At 36.4% G+C, this 19,853-nt stretch overlaps 1 protein-coding gene and 1 long non-coding RNA gene across 4 annotated transcripts in view; one reads left to right on the top strand and one right to left on the bottom strand.

Annotated features, from left to right (window-relative positions):
• Positions 1 to 12,812, bottom strand: part of LOC117026207 (uncharacterized) — an 85,699-nt gene extending 72,887 nt beyond the window's left edge. The window contains exons 1-2 of one of the 2 annotated variants that reach the window (XR_004423722.1): positions 12,681 to 12,802; positions 11,770 to 11,824 (exon numbers count right to left, since the gene is read on the bottom strand). This is a non-coding gene — a long non-coding RNA (uncharacterized LOC117026207). Of the gene's footprint in view, positions 1 to 11,769; positions 11,825 to 12,680 lie in introns of both variants that reach the window. The other variant, XR_004423721.1, reaches the window with a different exon arrangement.
• A 257-nt stretch (positions 12,813 to 13,069) lies between these two features.
• The window catches only part of LOC117026204 (sodium channel protein type 1 subunit alpha), a 131,796-nt gene continuing 125,012 nt past the window's right edge, over positions 13,070 to 19,853 (top strand). For both annotated transcript variants that reach the window (XM_033112799.1, XM_033112802.1), the window contains exons 1-2: positions 13,070 to 13,204; positions 17,062 to 17,162. The gene's annotated coding sequence lies outside the window, so the exon portion shown is untranslated. The remainder of the gene's footprint in view (positions 13,205 to 17,061; positions 17,163 to 19,853) is intronic.

Below are 19,853 nucleotides of genomic sequence, written 5' to 3' on the forward strand. Positions count from 1 at the left end.
TATATACTCTCCTGTCAACATTTGTCATGTGGAAATGTAATACCGTGCCCACCTCTGCAATGCAATGTTTCATATGAGATCAGACGTGGTGAACAGAGAGAGATTCCTTGCAGTGGCCTTAATGTTCTCTGACCACCTTGTGTCAGTTGCAGCTGCCATGGCTCAAACAAGCACAGGTAGCCTATACAAAGTAGGTATAAACTAGCAGAGGTTCCATGGCTTGTGCAGCCACGGGGATAGGAGGTGAATATAAGAGTTAGTCCTGCAAGATAGCCGGGAAGCCAACTTACTTTTAGCATTTTCTGATAAAAATCTAAAGATCTCTTGTGTTCTTTTTGAGTCAACTTAGACCCAAACATCCAGTCTTAGATGTTTTATGCAGAAAAACTAAGAAAACCATTAAATTTCCAAGCATAAAATTGCTTTAAAATTTGAAACGCATATACATACACACATCTGTAAACAGGGTCACAATTTTTCCCTAGTGAGTCATTCTTAAAATAATTTCATTTTCCTCTCAGAGGCAAGGGTAGATTCTGTCTTGGCAAAGGCTGGAGAAGCCCTTTGCAATGGACAAACCTGTCCATGTGCTCTTCTCTTTTTCCCCAGATCTCACCTGCCAGAATGACAACTGAGTCACTTGATAGTCTTTCAATAATGAGAGTGAGTGTTCAACTAGCCTGAAGTTAACCAGGCATCCAGCCTATTGGCCACAGGCCTGGAAGTTTTCATACTCCTCAGAGAGCAAAGAATTGTCCAACTTCTTTCCAGTTTAACAATTTGTGTGTTAAATTTCATAGTCAGTATTTAGGTAGTGATTTGCTTATGTTTTTAGTTTGATCTACATTATCTCATTTAAAATCCTTTCTAAACTTGAATTTGAAGCCAATTTTCACTTTGGATAATTTTTGCCTTCTCTATTGTCCAAAAGATACATATTTAGATGATGTTAGTTCTAAACTACAATTGTTTGGTCAAACTATTAGCAGACACTGCAATGCTTTCAACTGCAGCCTCTTATGATTCAACATTATTGAAAACAATGGGATCATAATCAAAGCAAACCTGCAGTGGATTTCTCTAGCATTTGACCATTGTGTGCTTCTACTGAGTTTCTATATTGTATGAAAAAAGCAATATGGACCCAGGATAAACTCTCTGCTTATCCAGTGCGGGCTGGAAACACGCAGAAACGACTGTATTGCATGCCCTCCGAATATCCTCTATAAACTCCACTTCTCTAACTTTTGATAAGAGTCTGAAAACAGAGTTTGATGTTACAGCTTCTGACAAGGGTCTAAAGTATGAATATTCTGAGATATTAGTTAAGGGCAAATTCTTATGCCTTCAGTATGAGACTTGTAGATTGGAAGGATGACACCTTTTTCGTGAACAAGTATACAATGCTTTAAGCAAAGCTCTTACATGGGAGGTGGACCCATGGTGTGGCTTTTCTAGTTCTAGATCCCTCTAATAGTCTTACCACCAATTCATCTCTTTTTTTATTTCACTGTAAGTGAACATACAATTATGTGCCAATTTCCCACAGACACCAACAGTGTATTTAAAAAAATAAGAATAAAATTGGGTCTTCAGACAATAGCTTCTGTTTTTCACTAGCACATTTTGTAAGAATCTGCTAGATTTTAATATTCTCTCCTCATATCTAAATGAGTGATTAATATAGTAAATTAGATATTAGTATTAAATTCTGGGCTAGAATCATTTTATATTTTCCACTTTAAGAGATTCTATATTTACAATATAGAGACTACTTAGAAATTCTAAGAAAATTAGCAATAACTTCCGACAATGGAGGGAATTCTGGTACAAGTTTACCTCTGTTCCAAAGGAAGGGTGTGAGGTCTAAATTAGGGAGCCAGCAAGTAGCATGGACAGGCTGTAGGCATCTCCAGATGTGGACACACAGATGGGGGAATAGTGTAACTGCTGTGGTCCTCACTCAAACCCCTTTATCAGGACAGGGTGCAGCTCTCCTGCTGTTGTCAGTGTTGATATCAAACAGCTCATAGCTTTCCCCTTTTCTGAAGAATTGCTCTAGTCTATCGGGAACTCCCTCCTCACTTGGAAATGCATAGGAGGTCCTGCTCTCTTCACCAAAGAAGCATAGATACCTCAATGTCTGATTGCTGTGAGGTACAAGGGCTTGCCCTATTGGGAGGAAACCCAACCAGTGGCGGTCAGCGTGGATAAGGGTTGGCATTTATATCATATAGCCTCTTCCTTTTCTATTTTATAGCATAAGGCTAGAAATTTACTAATTCAAATATCTTTGTTGAATCATTTAATTTCTTGGGTCACTTAATAAAACCACCCTAACAAAACTTGATCAATTCCGGTCCTTCATTTTCCAGACAGCAGAAGGAAAGTAGATGGTGAAGAAGAGAAACATAGTATAAATTCTGACAATTTTTCCAGTCATATTTTTATGGAGGTTTTTGTTGTTGTTGTTTTAAATAATATTAACATAGTTAGAGATAAATTCTTAGCAGAAGCCAAATTGACATTTTTTGAGCAATTCCTTTGGAGAGCTATGCATTAGGGAATTTTTTAAATCCCTGAGTTTGAATGATGAGTTAATGACTATTTCTGTCTGAATTAACCTCCACATAAGAGTATATTCAGTATAAACTAAAGTTCTCATCCAAAATACATATGATCATTCTTAAATAAACATAAAAATTCCTCTTCCATGTATCTCTTAATTCTAACCACTGTAAATCCAATCTTAATGAGCTCATTCATTCACTCATTCTTTCAGTCATTCAGCAAACATTTTTTGAGAGACTAGCATAAGCCAAACACTGAATCACACTAGGATACAATGGTGAATAATTGCCTTTCTTCACAGAGCCTATAGCCAGTCATAAATATGAACTAGATGTGGTCATGGACTGTAACAATACCACATGAAAATGGTGAGTGCTACAAGGGAGGAAATACCAGGAGAACACAAAGGAAACACACTTAACTAGAATCTGGATCAGAAAAGTTTCCTGAAAGAAGTGACGCTTAGGCAAAAACCAAAAGAATGAGGGAGAGGAGAGCTCAGAGGAAAGGATAAGTGCCAAGGCTCAAAGGTCGAGCACTATATATTTGAAGATCTGAGGTTAGGTCAGACTAGAAGGACAGAGTACAGAGGGAAGAAGTCATAGAATATGAGGTTGAAATGCTGAACAGTCCATGGAAGGCTCTTGTGTCAAGGTTGGTTTTTGTGGGAAATAGACTTAGAGGTTGAGGTTTTCATGCAGGAAGTTTACTGGGAAGAGCTTTCAATATCAACTCCTGTGGAGCAAAGAAGGCAGTCTACTGCCCAACTTGTTTCTCTGTGTGCAGGGGAGAAGTTGGGCTGGAATATAGTCAAAACAAAGTCTTCAGCCAATCCCACAGAGAGCTCTGACATTGGACCTTAAGATTTGTCTTTGATTAGAATAAGGAAGCTGGAATTTTATAGCTCTAAATGGAGCTGTCATTGGACACAGGCTGCCCTGCGAAGGGTGTGACCTTGTGCAATAGGTTCTCTTCAGCTGAGGGAGTGTCCCAGAGAGAGACGTAATTGAGAGCTGTTGGTTGCAACAGTACCAGAAATGATTGAGTCCTCAGGGGGTCTATGGAATGTACCCCATTGTAAATAAAATAGGTTAAGAATACATCATATATCATGTAAACCATATTTAAATGATGGTAAGCCTGGGTTTTAGCATGGGAAAGACACAATATGATGTATATTTAGAAAGGTCTTTGTGGCTATAATATGAGCAACAGATTGGAGACAAGCAGACTAGAAGCAAAGAGACCCGTTGAAAGCTGATAGCAAAACTTGAGGCAACAGAGGATGGTGGCCTGAAATAGGGTAGTGGCAGTAAGAATGGAGAGATGTAGATGGATCTAAAAGATGCTTAGGAAGTAGAAGTGCACAGGACTTGGTGTTTGGGTCTGAAAAAGTTAGAGAAAAATCTGAGCTGTAACCAAAATTTCTAGCTTAGACACTCGTGATAAAAAACAGAGCAAGATAAGCCAAATGTTCGCTTGTTACTGTATTTTTTTTTTCTTTTTAGCAATAGGAGGGAGATGATAAACTCAGTTTTGAAAATGTGGAGTTAAAGTGAGTTTAACAACAGCATGTATGTGAAGATTACTAAAAACTTATAAAAGGTCTGGATCATAGGAAAGTGATTTGGACCAGAAATAGAAATATGGGGAACATCAGTATAAAGGTGGTAATTGTGACCAACAAAGAGATCAAGATTGCTCACAAAGGAATGAAAGTGAGGAAAATAGAGGTCTAGGATAAAATCATGAAGCCTTAATTTTCCTTTTTCAGGGAAGCATTCATTAAATTGTTAACCCTGTGCTTTCAACTTGATTAAGGAGGATGGGGAAGAAGAAGAGTAATGTTTTTTGAACACCTTTGATGTGCCAAACACCTTATCTCATGATTTTATAATTTCAGATCATCATCCCCATTTAACAGATGAGAACAACGGCTAAGAAAATGTAAGCAACTTCCAGAAGTCACATGCTATAGCGCTAGAATCTCAATCCAAATCTGTGTTTTACTATAATTTTTACACTATATCATAGCTAACTTCAAATGATCATGTAATGCAAGTTCATTGTTAATTATAGTTTTTATAATCATACTCTTGGTTTGGTTTATATAATATACTACCTTTAAATATTAAAAAGTAAAATTAGAAAATTCTAATCTGCTTTGGGGAATAGAGATAGGATCTCCTACGTTCTCAAACATTAAAGAAGATACGTAATTTTTTTTTTTTATCCAATAGAAAAACAGAAGAAAAGAGCTTAATCTTTCATTAACCACTTTGTGAAGAAAAGGTTCTATTTAGTCTGAAGGGAATTAAAAATGTATAGCAACAGGCATTTAGAACAAAATTACCTCACAACAAGAAATGCATGTTCCATTACCACTGATGTTATTTATGTGTAGCTAGAATTACATGCCCATACAGGACCCAGGCTTATGAAAATGTCTGAGAAGATTTCTCAGGGCTTGAGAAACTATATGCAGAAACCTATTGTGGGCTTTCTTGCAGGGGTTCTGAGAACCTTACCCCCACCCCCACCATGGCTTCTGTTGCTGGAGATTCATCAGCAATGCTTAATCAGTGGTCTGTGCCGGTTGATGTCTGCAAATATCCTCTCTAACACACATAGGCTCAGAGAGTGGGAGCTCAGTCTTCCTACTGGGGAGTTGAGAGAGATGGTAATATTACCAGAGTGACTTTTGGCTACACTCATAAGCGGGGCAACCATCCATCAGCTATTGGCCTCCTGTGGATATATCCCCAACATGGAAGATGGCACACACTCTTCATAAGGGCAGTATCCCCTCCCAGTGTCAGTGGTGAGGCTTGAACACATTATTATCTTCCATAAAAGGATATTCAGGACAAATGCAATTGTATGGATAAGTACACTTTAGAACAGCAAAGCCTCATAACGTGTTGTAATGAATGTTAAATTACACATATTTCAGGATTCCTTGCAAGCCCTAACCGGGAGCAGAAAGAAGACCTCCTTTTAAAAGTCATCCTTTATCTCATTACATTTCTTTAGGATGTTGGTTTTGACATTAAAATTTAACTGGGCCAAAAGCTGCTATGTAGCCCCTGAGAAATTTTCTTGCTGCGTAAGAAAAAAAACATTTGAACTGTGCAGATCCCATTCATCATGAATGTGGCTTTTAAAAAGGATAAAATAATAGAGAACTATTGGGGTTTTGAAAGTATATTATACAATTTTAAAACTTGAAGGAATTACAATGCATTTAGTGTTTAGTCTCATTTATTTTGTACATGATTACATAGATTCACAGGTGGGAAACAGAATCAAGGTCATACAAGAAAAAAGTATTTAATGGTAAACGTAGGACTAAAAACCAAGTTTTTTTTTTTAATTACAAATCAAAACACAGCTGTACATTGCCTTGTGTCATAATTACTTAATAAATAATAAATATAGGATAATAAATACTATCAATTGGTAAGTGCTACATAAAAATGCCAAGTCATGTATTTAGAAATTTCAAGGACATCGCAATCATTACTAAAGTTATAGACTCCTAATTTGCTTGGGGCAGTGACATTGCTTAGTTTTTAAATATGACACATACATCATTCCTCTAATGAACTTCATTTTATTGCCTTCATTTCTTTATTTTTAAAAAAAGCATCCTCTGTCATTGAAGATGCTAAATAAAATGCATCAATAGAAATTAATAGGCAATAGAAGTTGATGAATTCTCCTGGAGACTATTTTTTTATGATGAAAGCTTGGCAACTTTTCCTTTGATTAATCATGATAATGCACAAACCCTCAGCTCCAGATAAACTGCCTATTCCTTTTTTCTGGAATATTCCTCTCCTTCCCTTTTGCCTTCAGGGAGTATTAACTCCTCACCCTCTTTATATTCTTCCCTGTGATAACCCCACCTCCATTTCTCTATCCAAATCCCACTCTCCGCAAGAAGATATTTCTGACCACCAAATGAAGAAGCAATCTTGTTTTCTTTTGTGTCCAATGTACTTTATAGTTCCAGCACTCAACACTGATTTGATCATACAGGGTAATATCATATATTCCCAGACCTTAAACATTCCAAAAGGATTGAGTTGTGTGTTCTAAAAGATAGGTCTGGAGGCAGGGAGCCAATAAATATCTGTTGCTAATAGCTAAAGTAAATACACAGCAATGGCTAAGTACATTAAAAGCAAGGATAGATTAAAAGTTCGATAAATCAGTGGATCATTGGTTAGCACACATGCTTAAAATGAGCTTTCTCTATACAGAACGGACACTTCCAGCCCTCCTACCTTTCCTGTTACAGAGAAGTCAGAATAAAAAGAAATCTTAAAAAGAAGAAACTCAAAGAAAATATTTCCAATTTAGTTTAATCTGAAGGCTTACTTAGCTAAAAATAGCCTTTTTCTGACTGACCACGGATCAAAATTCCCATTTTTAAGTGAAGGGAGCAAGAAGATAAAATTGAACATTACTGACCACCTATCACATGCCCAGTTACTACTATATATTTTCCCAATAAAATTTACAACAATTCTATGAGAGAGGCATTATTATTCCTATTTTACCCCTCCAAAATTTGCCCTGGATGCTAGGGAACCAGGATTACAGAGAGAATATGGTCAAGATGTGGTCTTTCCTTTAGGCAATATTTCCTCTGCTCTGTTTTATAAAATGAATTTACATTAAGAAATGAAATAGCTTATATGATTTTGACATTCTTTAATATATATATCAAATGTTATTGTTTATTAGACTAATGACTCACTAGGGCTCAAAAATTAAATACTGAACTATTAGCATACTACATTTAAAAATTGCCTTTCATTACTAAAGAAAGATTGTAGGTCATGATGTGTCCTATCAATGCTTTTTCTTTAAAAAAGAGCACTAATCAAAGTCAAATTTCACCTGCTTCAGTATTTGCCAAGCTAGCCATGTGGGGCAACAGCAAAATTAGGATTTCCTCCAGCCTCCAAATCCTATGAATGGTTGACTTATCTTGGGCCTTAATACTGAAATTAGAGGCAAACTTCTTCTACCTACTTAAGCTTGCTGACAGAGTCGTTCCTTGTACAGTATATGCAAGATCTGCTTGTATTTGGAGCCCTACTGCCTGTCCTCTGCAAAGAGAGCAATGTTTTCAAATCTGAAGACATTTGCAGCTGTTCAGCTAGCTGACTAATTGCTTCCGAGATTTTCTTCCCCAAAATAAAAATCATCTGGGGACTAATTGTTAGAATAACAGAGCTTGGCATTTCTGAAAATCTGTCCATCACTGGATTTCACAAGTCTGAGCCCATCTCTGAAATCCTGAGCTTCTCTTCCAGAAGTCCAAGTGGAGGCCTGAGAGGTAACACAGATCCTCTGTGGCAGAATTAGGGTTAGGTTTGGCCATTCCTCACTCACATTTTTCACCTCATATCCATGTGGCCTTACACTTGATTAGTAGACTCCTACAGGGTGATGTGCTGTAGAAAGCCCTTCGTGCAGAATTCCATGGCCTGGGATATATCCTGGCTCCATCTTAATAGGGGCATAGGATCAGGTAAACAAGCGCCTTACAGACCTCCTGTGAATCTGGTAAGGATCTAGGGGATCAAATACATGAATATACTTTGTAAAATATTAAGCACGTTCATACAAATATAGATTATGTTTAACATTTATCTGTCATTAGTCCAAACTTCTCATCACCTTCTGCAGTTATAAAGCAGGAAGAGGATGATTCAACATATATAATGTCACCCTGAAGAACATCTTTAGAGGTTTTGCTGAATAGAATACATTTTAAATTTTTTATAATCCAGCTATATCTATAGAAACATCTGGGCTGTTTATTGTTTATTTCAATAATTGAGTTTTCACTTACTTGATCCTAGTCAAGAAACCCTATATGTTGGTCAAGCCCTAAAGATAACTACTTATGTGGACTCAGGCAAGTCGTCTAATTTTTCCAAGTGCTTCTCCCACTGAAATGTTGGGAGGTAGAAAAGAGAGGAGGCAAAAGGAACAAATAAATGGGTCTGGGTTACCTGGTCAGTATCTATAGCCTCAATTCCCTACCTCCAGGAGAACTCTGACCTTAAGCAAAGGGAGCTCTGCTGATTTAGAGTTCTAGGTACTCACAGATTTTCATGTTCAAAATGTCTGAAGGAGCCAAGTCTTGCTATTTGAAGACAGCATTTCTAAAGCTAGTTTCCAAATACAACAGTTTAATTTGGAATTCTGACTAAAAATGCCTGAAGACTTTGCGGAATCCATAAAGGGTGGCAAATAAGAAATGTTTGTTGACTGCTTGAATTTGCTGATATACTCAAAATTTTACTGAGCACACTAAATACAGCAGAGGTCCATCCTTGGAAAATATAAGTTTCAAAAGGAAATTAATTAATTGGAAGGAAAGAGTCAGCAACCTAACTCTGAGATCTAGGAAGAGTCATAAGCACTTTTTCTCCATCTTTTTTTAATAAAAGGAGAAAAATTTATTAAAAATTATCCTTTTTAATAAAAGGATGGGGTGGTGAAATCTGTTTAACACCTATCACAGGGTTATCATAAAACTAAAATAATAAACCAAATGTGAGATTTGGGGAAACTAAAGCATCTTATGTAATACAGGGCAAAAATATTAAACTTAAACACTGTTAATAATAGATATCATTTCTATAATTTTATTCTTTTCAAATAGATAACCAATGTCTAGCTTCTCAAAAGAGAGTACGTTTTTAAAATCTCATATTTTACTGAGTTAACCCTGAGATAACTAAAAAAGTACTAAAGTGATTGAGCTGGCCTAGAAATAATTGATTTTTTGCCATTAAAATAGAAATTAATTTATAGGAAAATGAAGCAAATTACAGTGTGTTCTCCCTTGAGTTTACAACTTCTAATATTCATACCTATCATTTGCTGAATATATTTTAATTATGCTGTCTCCAGTTAGGTTGGATATAGTCTGCTTTTCTGCAAATAATTTCCCCTATTTATTCCTGTAAATAATAAGTAGCATACTCCATGTGGCTTTTTAGGGTAGTAGATACTGGTGCAATATTTGATTTTTTTTTTTTCTGAATAGGTTATTTCAAGATGATTGTGACTTGGGTTCAGAAGTCCACTATCTTCCATGTAAAAATTATTTAATAGAGAATGTCACAATTTCTTCCTTTTGAATTAGAGAGCTTCTATTCCAGTTTGCCCAGGAACCCTCTACAAATTTAAAAGTAAAATATTTGGTTTGAACAAAGGGCTATCTTAGTCTAGGTCCTTTAAAAGATGTCAGTATCATTCCTTGTCCCAATATGAAAAACAGTTTTAAGCTTAGAGAGGTTTTCTTACAAACTAACTGGGTATTTATAAAGCCTTTCCACGGTCCAGCAGGAGGAGCCACATGCTTTTCAGTCTGGCTGAATCCAAAAAGGCAAGAGGCAGAACGGTAAAAAAACAAACAAACAAATAAAAGCCTCTTTTCTAAATTAGTGAGACACCATTTTACTTAGTAATGAGATAAATTTTAAGAGTGATAGCATTCAGTGTTCATTTATTCTTCCACAGTCAGAATTTTTTTCAGAAAGAAACTAGACAACCATATTTTGGGGGGGTGAATATGTGGTGAAATGGCACATAGGATTATTTTCCCTTTTCATTCTGAAAATTTTTATCTACAGCTTTCTCTTTGCATCCATTGGGTTACAGTGTAGGTATAAACCCGTTGTTACGCAAGTAACGTTCTCCTGCAAAAGTGGGATCATTTTTTCCATAGAACACCTAGGTATCAAAAGAGAACAAGCCTTTTCCTTCTTTTGGAAGATAAATCATTTTAGACTAAATGATCACTCTAAATGCTTTAGGATTTTACCACAACTACCAAAAGTATATGGTAAGGGAGAATGGATATTGGGGAAGCAGACCCTTTTGTGTTAAAAACAGAGCCCCAACTTTATTGGGAGTGGCAATGGGCTCAGCTAAAAACACAATTATTCCAGACTCCTCTGAAGGAGTGATGGCATTTTTTACAGTTACAGCCCATAGACATAAGTCAAAGTCTCTAGGTGATCCTCTGGGAAAGCTTTTGGAGGAATAGCTAATTCAGCTGGCACTTGCTTTTTGCCGTTTGCATTTCCTGTTCCCCTGCCTGGAATGTAGTCAGGATGCTGAAGGTGGAGCAGCCATTTTGGGACCACCGTAACAATCAAATAATAAAAGCCATCTGCTAAGGGTGGCTAAGAGAAAAACAATGAGTTGAGGTCCCTGAGGGCTGAGGGTTTACCAGGACGGTGAAGTCCTACCCTAATGTTACTTGACCTTACTATCTTGACTGGACTTAATACCACTTGAGAAAAACAAAACCTCTATTTGGTTAACCGAGTGAAAGTTGAATTACTCTTATGAGCTATCAGACCAATACCAAGTTGACTCAATTAGATTGCAAGGAGAACGCTAAACAATTTTTTATAATAGTGGTTCCCAAAAAAGCATTTCAGATGCACTCACTTACTTAGGCAATTATTAAACTGATATGCTCATAAATCATTTCTATACATTTCTTAAAATGACTCCTCCAAGGAACTCTGCTAGGCATTAACATACGCATCTCTCATGCATGGGTTATTATGAATGCATTTACCCCTCCATTTATCCGTTCAGCAAATGTTTACTGAGGACCCAGTAAGCACTGTGCTGGGGACAGGGATGCAAGGATGTAAAACAAGTGCCTGACTGTAAGAGGCTCAGTTTACTTGAAAGTAATAAGACATTTCTATTTTCCAGTTCTTTGCTTCCTATGGGTTGTTTATTTCACGTGCATTAGCTCTGCAAGAGACAGATATGCCTAGCACCACAATCAACATTAACAAAATAAAAGAATCTGAACCACCAAAGTGGTGTCCCTCACTTGATGTTCCGAACACTTTTCATAATTTCACAATTTAATTCCGTGTTGCACCAACATGTTCACTACTTGTGAGAAATAATGGAATAAAATTTCTCATTCTATCCACTACAGAACTCATTTTTCCAAAATCAGGTTATTGCTAAAAACAGGTTATTGCTACTCCATTGGCATTGTTTTCTGCCATTTCTAGGATAAAAAAAATAATCATTGTATATCACACCTTTACACCACTATCAAAGGACAATTATTCACTGGAGTATGGCAGGCAAAATACTGTATGTGTCTCAGGAAAACCACTTTCTACTCACCTCTTCCTCCATTTCTCCTTAGGCACACCATTTAACTTCTTTCTACCTCAGTTTCCTTAGGGGTTAAATGATGGGGTGGTATTAGATCACTGCATTGTTTCATTGATCTAAAATTCTCTTATTGCCCTGCTCTATTCTCAGTATGACGCATTAGTAGACAAGTTTCCCAGCTAAGAGCAACACATTAAGATTATTTTTAAATGATGCATGCCTTCTTCTCTATTTCTGTTGCTTTGAGAATTATATGTCTTAGCCCACATCACCATATCAAATCACGATGTTATATATAATTAAGTAATGTAATATAATATCATCCTATATTAATAATACCATATCCCTGGACTTGGCATCAGCATATAGGACTTTTTTATTTTATCATTTCAAGCTTTCAAGGACGTGTATTGCACACATTTGAGATAACTGAATGGAAATTAGATGGAGAGAGTACATTGTTTTTATTTGGTATTTTAAAGTATCTTCCATACCTAGGAGTGAGTCTATAAAAGCTTATTTCATAAACACAGTAATTCTCTTGCCCCATTCTGAGAAGTTGTATTTAAAGTCTAATCAAAGATTGTATGCAAAATCTGAATGTTGAAATTCAGAACTTCCTTTTCAGTATTGACAATGGAAGTAATTAACTAACACATCTGACAGTTATCTGCAAACCACTACAGAGAGGTACCTGCTTTTCTTATTGCTGTCACGAAAATATCTGAATCTGAAATATATTAAGCACATTCATTTTAATCCACCCAATTCTGAATTTGATGTAGTTAAAAATGCTCTCATCTTGCTTGCAACAAGAAACATGAACAGTCTTTACAAAGCCTTTAATTATCATCCTACAAGCCAACTCACACTTCCAACTCTTACTCTCATTACACATACACATATTCCCCTATACTCACCACAATGTGTTAAAGGAAGACAAAAGCTCTTGGTGGCAGCCTTTGAGTCATTACTTTGCGTTACCGTTCCCTTCATTTTGGGTGTCATGGCACATTACTTTACAGGCAGCAATTCATTCTGTTAGGTTTACTGCAGACACTGAAAGAGGTGTCTTGCCCTTGCTGAAAGATTTAGCTTTTGTGCTTCTGGTCATTCTTCCCACAAAAAGAATGAGACCAGTTTCTGAGCTATTCTTAACTCCTCTTCCAAAACATTTCAAAAGAGAAAGACAAGAAAGACTTCATGATTTTCATGCAAACTCCCAGCCTGCCTGCCTGCCGGCTGCTGCCAATACTTCTTACTCTTGCTGGTGATGACATTCAGCGAGCTCCCCAGTCCCGATGCTTCTTATGTAAGGCTGTCTAGGTCAAGTGTAGGAGACATACAGCTGGCCTGTGAAAACTCATGGAACTGTTCCTTCAGATTAACACTTCAGGGGCTATGGAAGCTGGAGGAAGCTGAGCTTTTGCTACATCTTATGGGGGTAAATATTTTTTGCATGATTCAGTAGTTTATATGCTATAGTCTTGGCAAATGCCTGTCAGCCATGCTGAGAGGTACAGGGAGGAATTACTGGGATTCCAGTGCTGTGAGCATGTTTGACTAAGCATAGTAAATCTTCTAGCAATCCTAGCTTTAAGACACTTTAGAGTAAATGAATCGTAAATCAGGGTATGCTTATCAAGCATCCTCTCTAACCATCAAGGGATGAATGTTGATTTGACTGTGTAAACTCTGAATACAATCCATTTGCTCAGAGCTGTTGTAGGGGAGCGTTACTAGCTATTAGCTCAGAGAGATTTACTGCAGTTCTTGGCTTCCCCGTTGCCCTTGTCTGATCACACATGTGCCTCCCTTGTAAATGAGCTCGATGTTTTCCTGTATGTGTCTTCTGTCGTGATTGTGATAGTATGAGAACGGAGCCTGCATAACCTGGTAGTTATGACTTCACCAAATAATAAATCCTGCCTCCTTAGTTCCAAGGTGAATACTGCAGTAAGAGCGCCATTCCATGCCAGCACTGAGTGATACTGGGTTAACTGCGTTGATTCAAACGGTGCTGCATTTAGGGGACTTGAAGGCAGGAGCCCAGGATGGACATGAATCGCTATTTGCTCTCTGAGGAGAAGTAGAAACAGCATAGTGCTAATTCTGTTTTAGACTCTGACAGTGTCCTGGTCTGGGAATTAGTTAAAATAGCAGGCTCTTACTGAATGCTGCAGAACAGCCTGGGAAAGTCGCAGGGTGAGATTGCAGCAGCAGTGTGACATGGACAAGGAATGCTAATAAGATTTTGCCAGAGATGATGGTATAACAGATGGCACCTAATTTAAAAGATAGGTGGATATTTAAAAAACTGAGTGCAAATGTAGCACATTTGAGAGGCTTTGGCTTCCTGTGAGCCCTTGGCAAGTGAAGTTCAGTCCATTGGACAGGATGTCATGAATTAGTAAAATGAAGGCTGTGTAAACTGTCTTTATGATGTAAAGAGCTAAATGGAAAGTTGAATATTCAGTTCCTGGGTGTCTCTCAAGGAGAACAAGCATAAGGCAGGTTAATTAGAGTATACTCATTAGGTAAACAGGTAGCCTTTAAACCTCTGGAATTTCTTGCATTTATTTTTTTAAATTAAAAGACTGAAAATGAGTGTTAACGGCGATAAACTTCTTCCAGGGTACTCGTCATTCTATTAATCGTGATTAACAGTAGCACATTGATTATTTATGATGGACTATAACTGCTTATCATTGTATGCTATATTTAATTGATTAAACATGTACATGTTTTCTCAAATAACTTGAAGAGACAGTTATGGTTCCTCAGGGCCTGATTTTGTATCACTAATGTCAATAGGCATTTTCCCCATAGACTTACCTTGGCATAAGATGCTCATCAGACCAGGTTTTACTCAGTTTGGCATTTAGAATATTCCTCATAAATGTAATATTAAACATCATGCATACATTCTTAGTTGTACTCACAATCTTTGAATTTACATATCTTCAGGATAACACTGTCAGTATTCAAATTGTCTGTAAATGATATTCATTGGATACTTTTTTATTGGCTGTGGTTGAAAGGGATTCTTCTTTTTAATAAGGAAGCTTAAAAAGTTATATTAATGTCTTCATTTCTAAAGTAAGGGGTTTGAGCTCATTGAGCTCTAAATTTACTTTTAGTTCTGCCATCTGTAGAATGTAAATTAGCTTTATTATTCATTTCTGCTAAAATGAGATTACATTTTTTGGTGCGGATGTATTTTTAAATACCTACAATATTAGGCCAACATTCATGGAGAACCTATTCTAGGCCAGTTGTTCTCAAAGTGTGACCTCCCGAGCAGCAGCGTCAGCATCGCCTAGGAACTTGTGAAAAATGCAGATTCTCAGGCCTTGCTAGAGAATTACTGAGTGAGAACCTCTGGGATTGGGTCAGGGCTGTGTCTTGTAACAAGCCCCCCAGGTGATTGTGAAGCATGCTAAGGTTTGAGAACCACTAGCTGGGCAGTACTTTGGTTAAATATCATGAAAAATTGGTTTACTACACGCAGTCAAATATACATTGCATAATGAAATTCTCTATTTTCCTGGTTGTCCAGATTTCCTAATGTAAGCAATACTGAATTTTATAGAGCTATACAACTGCATATTTAGTACATCTGAAGCCTACATTTGTCCTTAAGAAGCTTTATTTCCCAACAGTTCCATTTTCAGCTTTTAGAAGTTGCGTAGTGTGATGGGGAAAACACTAAAGGACTTATCTCTTCTATTTGCTCACTGTGTGACTTGGCATGCGTCACTGACCCTCTCTGATGTTCAGTTTCTCCTTTGTATAATGAGAGGTTAGCCTAAGTCACGGTTTCTCGACTTGGCACTATTGGCATTTTGGGTCAGATATTCTTTGCTATACAGTCTGTCCGGTATATCATATGATATTCTGGAGCATCCCTAACAAGGTGCCAATGGCAACCCCCAGTTGTGACAATCAAAAATATTTCCAGACATTAACACATGTCCCCTAAGGGCAAAATTGCCCTTCCCACCTTCCCTGCCCACATTTCAGAATCACAGGCCTAGGTTAACTCCACTACGTGAAGTTCTATTACACTAAATAATACAACCAATGTATTATTTCTCCTTTTGAAAGTAGGCAGGGTAAAAATTACAAATAAATAGTAAATATATTTCTTACTGGTATAATACAGGTGTAAGCTTGGGCCTCTTTGCCCCTTGGAAATCTAGGTATAATTTTCTCACATACCTACCAATTTTACAGTCTGGAAGTCTAAAAGCCTTCTGCAACTTCTTAGGGACTTAAAATCTTATATCATCCTCTTTGTCCTGGAGTCTTGTTCCCATGTATACTACCTTATCACTCGAAAAAAGTGACCCAGTTTCCAACTGTCACTAGTTTCCACCAGAGATCAATCAATACTAATCATAGAGTTTGGTAAGGATTTGGGCTCTTCTCTGTCATCCTCTCCCTTCTCTTTCCCTATCTCTGCTCCTCACCCCACCCTGCAAGATGCTCTGAGAGCTACAAACTCTTCTTCTTCTCTGATGCACAGTAGGCCAGCTTTTCACAGGTGTTATATCCAGATGTAAGTGCCCAAACCCATCAAAGAGTTCAGAAGATCAAGGGCCTTCAGTTTAGGACCATCTCCCCTTCACAGAAGACAGTTGGGGTCATATTATACAATCATAAAGTCATAGGGCTGGAAGGGATATTGAGTTAAGTTCAATTTCACATGTTTAGAATTTATACTGAATGATAGCTCTTGGCCTTTAATATTACACATATTGCATGCTAATCTTAGAATTTTAAATTGTATCTGCCCATGAATTGTTACTTCAAACAGGTCAGCAATTCAGTCCTGATTCTTTCTGAAGCTGATATATATGGTAGAAATAGATAAGTGTACACACACACACACATACACACAGAAACACACACACACACACACACACACACACACACACACACACACACACTTCCCAAGAGGTAGAAATTCTTTTTAATATGCTGTACTATAAATTCAAATTAAGTGTTGTTCTAAGATATCTGTGAATTAGGGACTTAACCTAACATAAATGTATAAAATGTACCAATAGCTATATTTCAATTAATCAAAATAATTAAATTAATCAAAATATTAAATTAATTAATTAATTAATTAATTAAATTAATTAATAATTAAATTAATAATTAAATTAATCAAAATAACTTGCAAATATTCTAGTGATTATATCTGTCTTTCCAAAACATTTTATACACATGATCCATTTCTGAGACCCACGACAATGCTATAAGATAGGTCCCATTACTGTTATCATTTTACAGGTAAGAAAATAAAAGCTCAAGATCTCCTGATGCAAAATCTACTTCTCTTTCCACTATTCTGCAAGGCAAGACTCCATGGTGTATGTAGTTTGAACACATTGGTGAGTATAATTTCTAAGTGTTTTCTGATAACGACCTTTTTCAAGAATTCCTGCTCCAAAGTCATTCAGATAGCGTAAGTGCTGGTATGTTGCCAATTCTTTGCTCTAGTTGCTAGGATTAATACATTTTCCCTGACTTATCATACATTTATTTGTATCGTATGCTTAATTAATTGTTTATATGTGTTGCTAAAGTACATATGGAATGATTTCAACATATCACTTATTATACTAATAGTCACATGTATTATGTCACTTAATGCTCTGAAAATCTCCAGCAGGATGGGATTAGTCCCCCTCTTAAAGGATGACATTCAATTCAATTCAACTTATACTATAGCTTTAGCAGTTATGGTGTTGACCCAGCCATCTGCTCAGTCCTCGTGAGACAAAGTAGAGCCATAGCAACAGACCACGGCCAGTGTGTGGTACAGTGTTGGGCATATACAGAGTCAGTAAATGTTTATGGAATGATTGTTGAATAATTGTCATCGTTACCTAGTTCCTTTGTATTTTAGGACTTTACATAACATTATTCACCACAGTCAATTAAATAGCAACTTGCAAATGAAATCTAAAAGGAAAGTCAAGTTCCAAAAGAAAGTGGATTCATTTATGGCTATAATATATTTATGTTATGCCCTGACAAGAACTCCTTGCAACTCTCAATCATTCATGCTACTTTATTTATCCTGAAAAAAAAAATCTTTTGGGTTTGATATAGACTTGAAAAATGATTGCCAACATGAAATATAAATTCTTTCTTTAAAATACTAGTTCTCCAAAACTAGGGTCTTTTAGTCACTTCCAAATTTATCTGCTCTTAAAGCAAATACCTGAAAAGAACTTGAAAGATCTTTATTCCATTGGAGAATATTAATTCAGGAAAAATTATTCAATAATAGAAGCTAGTTTAAACACATATTAAATACAGTGAAAGCCAAATGAACTGGCAGTATACATGAATTCCAGTTTTTCTGAAGCTGTCACTCAGCTCAGTATTAGAGTCCTTCGTTCAGAGTGGGAGTTCTCAACCTACATCCTATCCCCATAAAGATAGGGGTGAAAGTTTGTTGTCACACAATCTCCTTGCTTACCACTGGTTAGCTCTGTAACTACAGACAATTTATTTAACCTCTCTGAAAATCTCAGTTTCTTCAGCTCCCAAGTGAGAACCATACTATCTCTTTGCCAGAATTTAAAAGACAATGCACATCAAGGGATGTGTTATAGTGTATTTCACATATTAACAGTATTCAGAAAATAATAGTATATAATAGTTGGCATCACGTGCTCCTAAATATATCAGGTTGTCACAGGGGGTCCCCCTAGTATTTTCTGAGCAACTACAACATTGATATATCAATAGCAGGATTTGGGACTCAAAAGATGCTGAAATCAAGAACTTACGTTCAAATAACTGATGAGTCAAGAATGGTGATTAGACAAAGGCAAAGCTAACTAATGATGGATGAATACCTGGACTCTCTCACCTTGTCCCTAAAGATGCTTTTTAAAAATGCAATAACTAAGATAAGTAGCCAGTGAGATGTTCATCTTTTACTCGTTTTTTCTAAAATGTCAGCCCCTGTTCTTAAACAAATTATATTATCAGGGTAAATAATCCTTTGAGATATTTGAAAAGCCTAGGAAATATAGAATTTTTTATTTAGAATATAAGGAACAGTTTTTGGGAGCACAAGTAAGTATTACTGGAAAATACATTTAAAATTACACTGACTTGTTTGTTTGAAAATGAACAAACAAACAAAAACCTGGTCCTAAAGATAAAGCCAAACAAATTTCTACCAAGCTAATATGAATTATTTGACAGCATAGAGCCTGAATTAATGCTTCAGGTGTTTTATAATATTCTGTGTAAATAAGTTTAACTCTGGAATATGATCATCCAAATAACAACCAAATCTAAGATAATTTCATTTAATAGACCCATTTCAGGTATCCATTGATAATTAAAATAAATAAGTGACTCTTAATACTGGTATTTTCATCATTATCCTAAAATGCATCATTAGTCACATATGTCTCATGATCTAGAATTTGGTAAATATGCTCATTTGTGAAAAATTATTCCTTCTTTTTAAAAAAATGAATTTATAGTCCTCTGATAGAGTGGCATTAACTTATTTTTTTATGTCTAAAAATGAAGCAGTGAAATAGGAAATAGGAAATGCACTTTCTCTTTCTCCTCCACATATCTTTGTATTTGTCCTAGTAAACTCCTATGGGAAACTCTAGGTCAAGTCAAGACTTGGCCTAGATTTCACTTCCCAGTTAACAAAGGAAAAAGTTTGATGATTCCTGCTGATGGCAAAGGTGTGGGAAACAGGATATCTAAAAGAGTTGTCAATGTTGTGTTGGGATTGTCTCATTTTGGGATGCTAGAAAAATGGAACAGGTGTCAATCTCCCATATGAAATTTCCTAAAGAATATTATTGTGGTAATCTAATATTGGGAGAAGGAAAAGTAGCAGTAATAATAAAAGAATTTTGTTTCAAATATGCAGTTTCTAGTAAATGCATTATAGAAAACTTTGTATTAGCATGATCAGGACCTCAGAAAGACATGTTTTAGTCTCTAGATTTATTAAACACTGTCCTCCTAACAATTAGCCAACCCTCCCCTATGCACAACCACCTTGTCTAAATAGGCTTTTAGGAACAAATAAG

This window comes from Rhinolophus ferrumequinum, chromosome 8 (genome assembly GCF_004115265.2).
Source record: "Rhinolophus ferrumequinum isolate MPI-CBG mRhiFer1 chromosome 8, mRhiFer1_v1.p, whole genome shotgun sequence".
NCBI lineage: Eukaryota > Metazoa > Chordata > Mammalia > Chiroptera > Rhinolophidae > Rhinolophus > Rhinolophus ferrumequinum.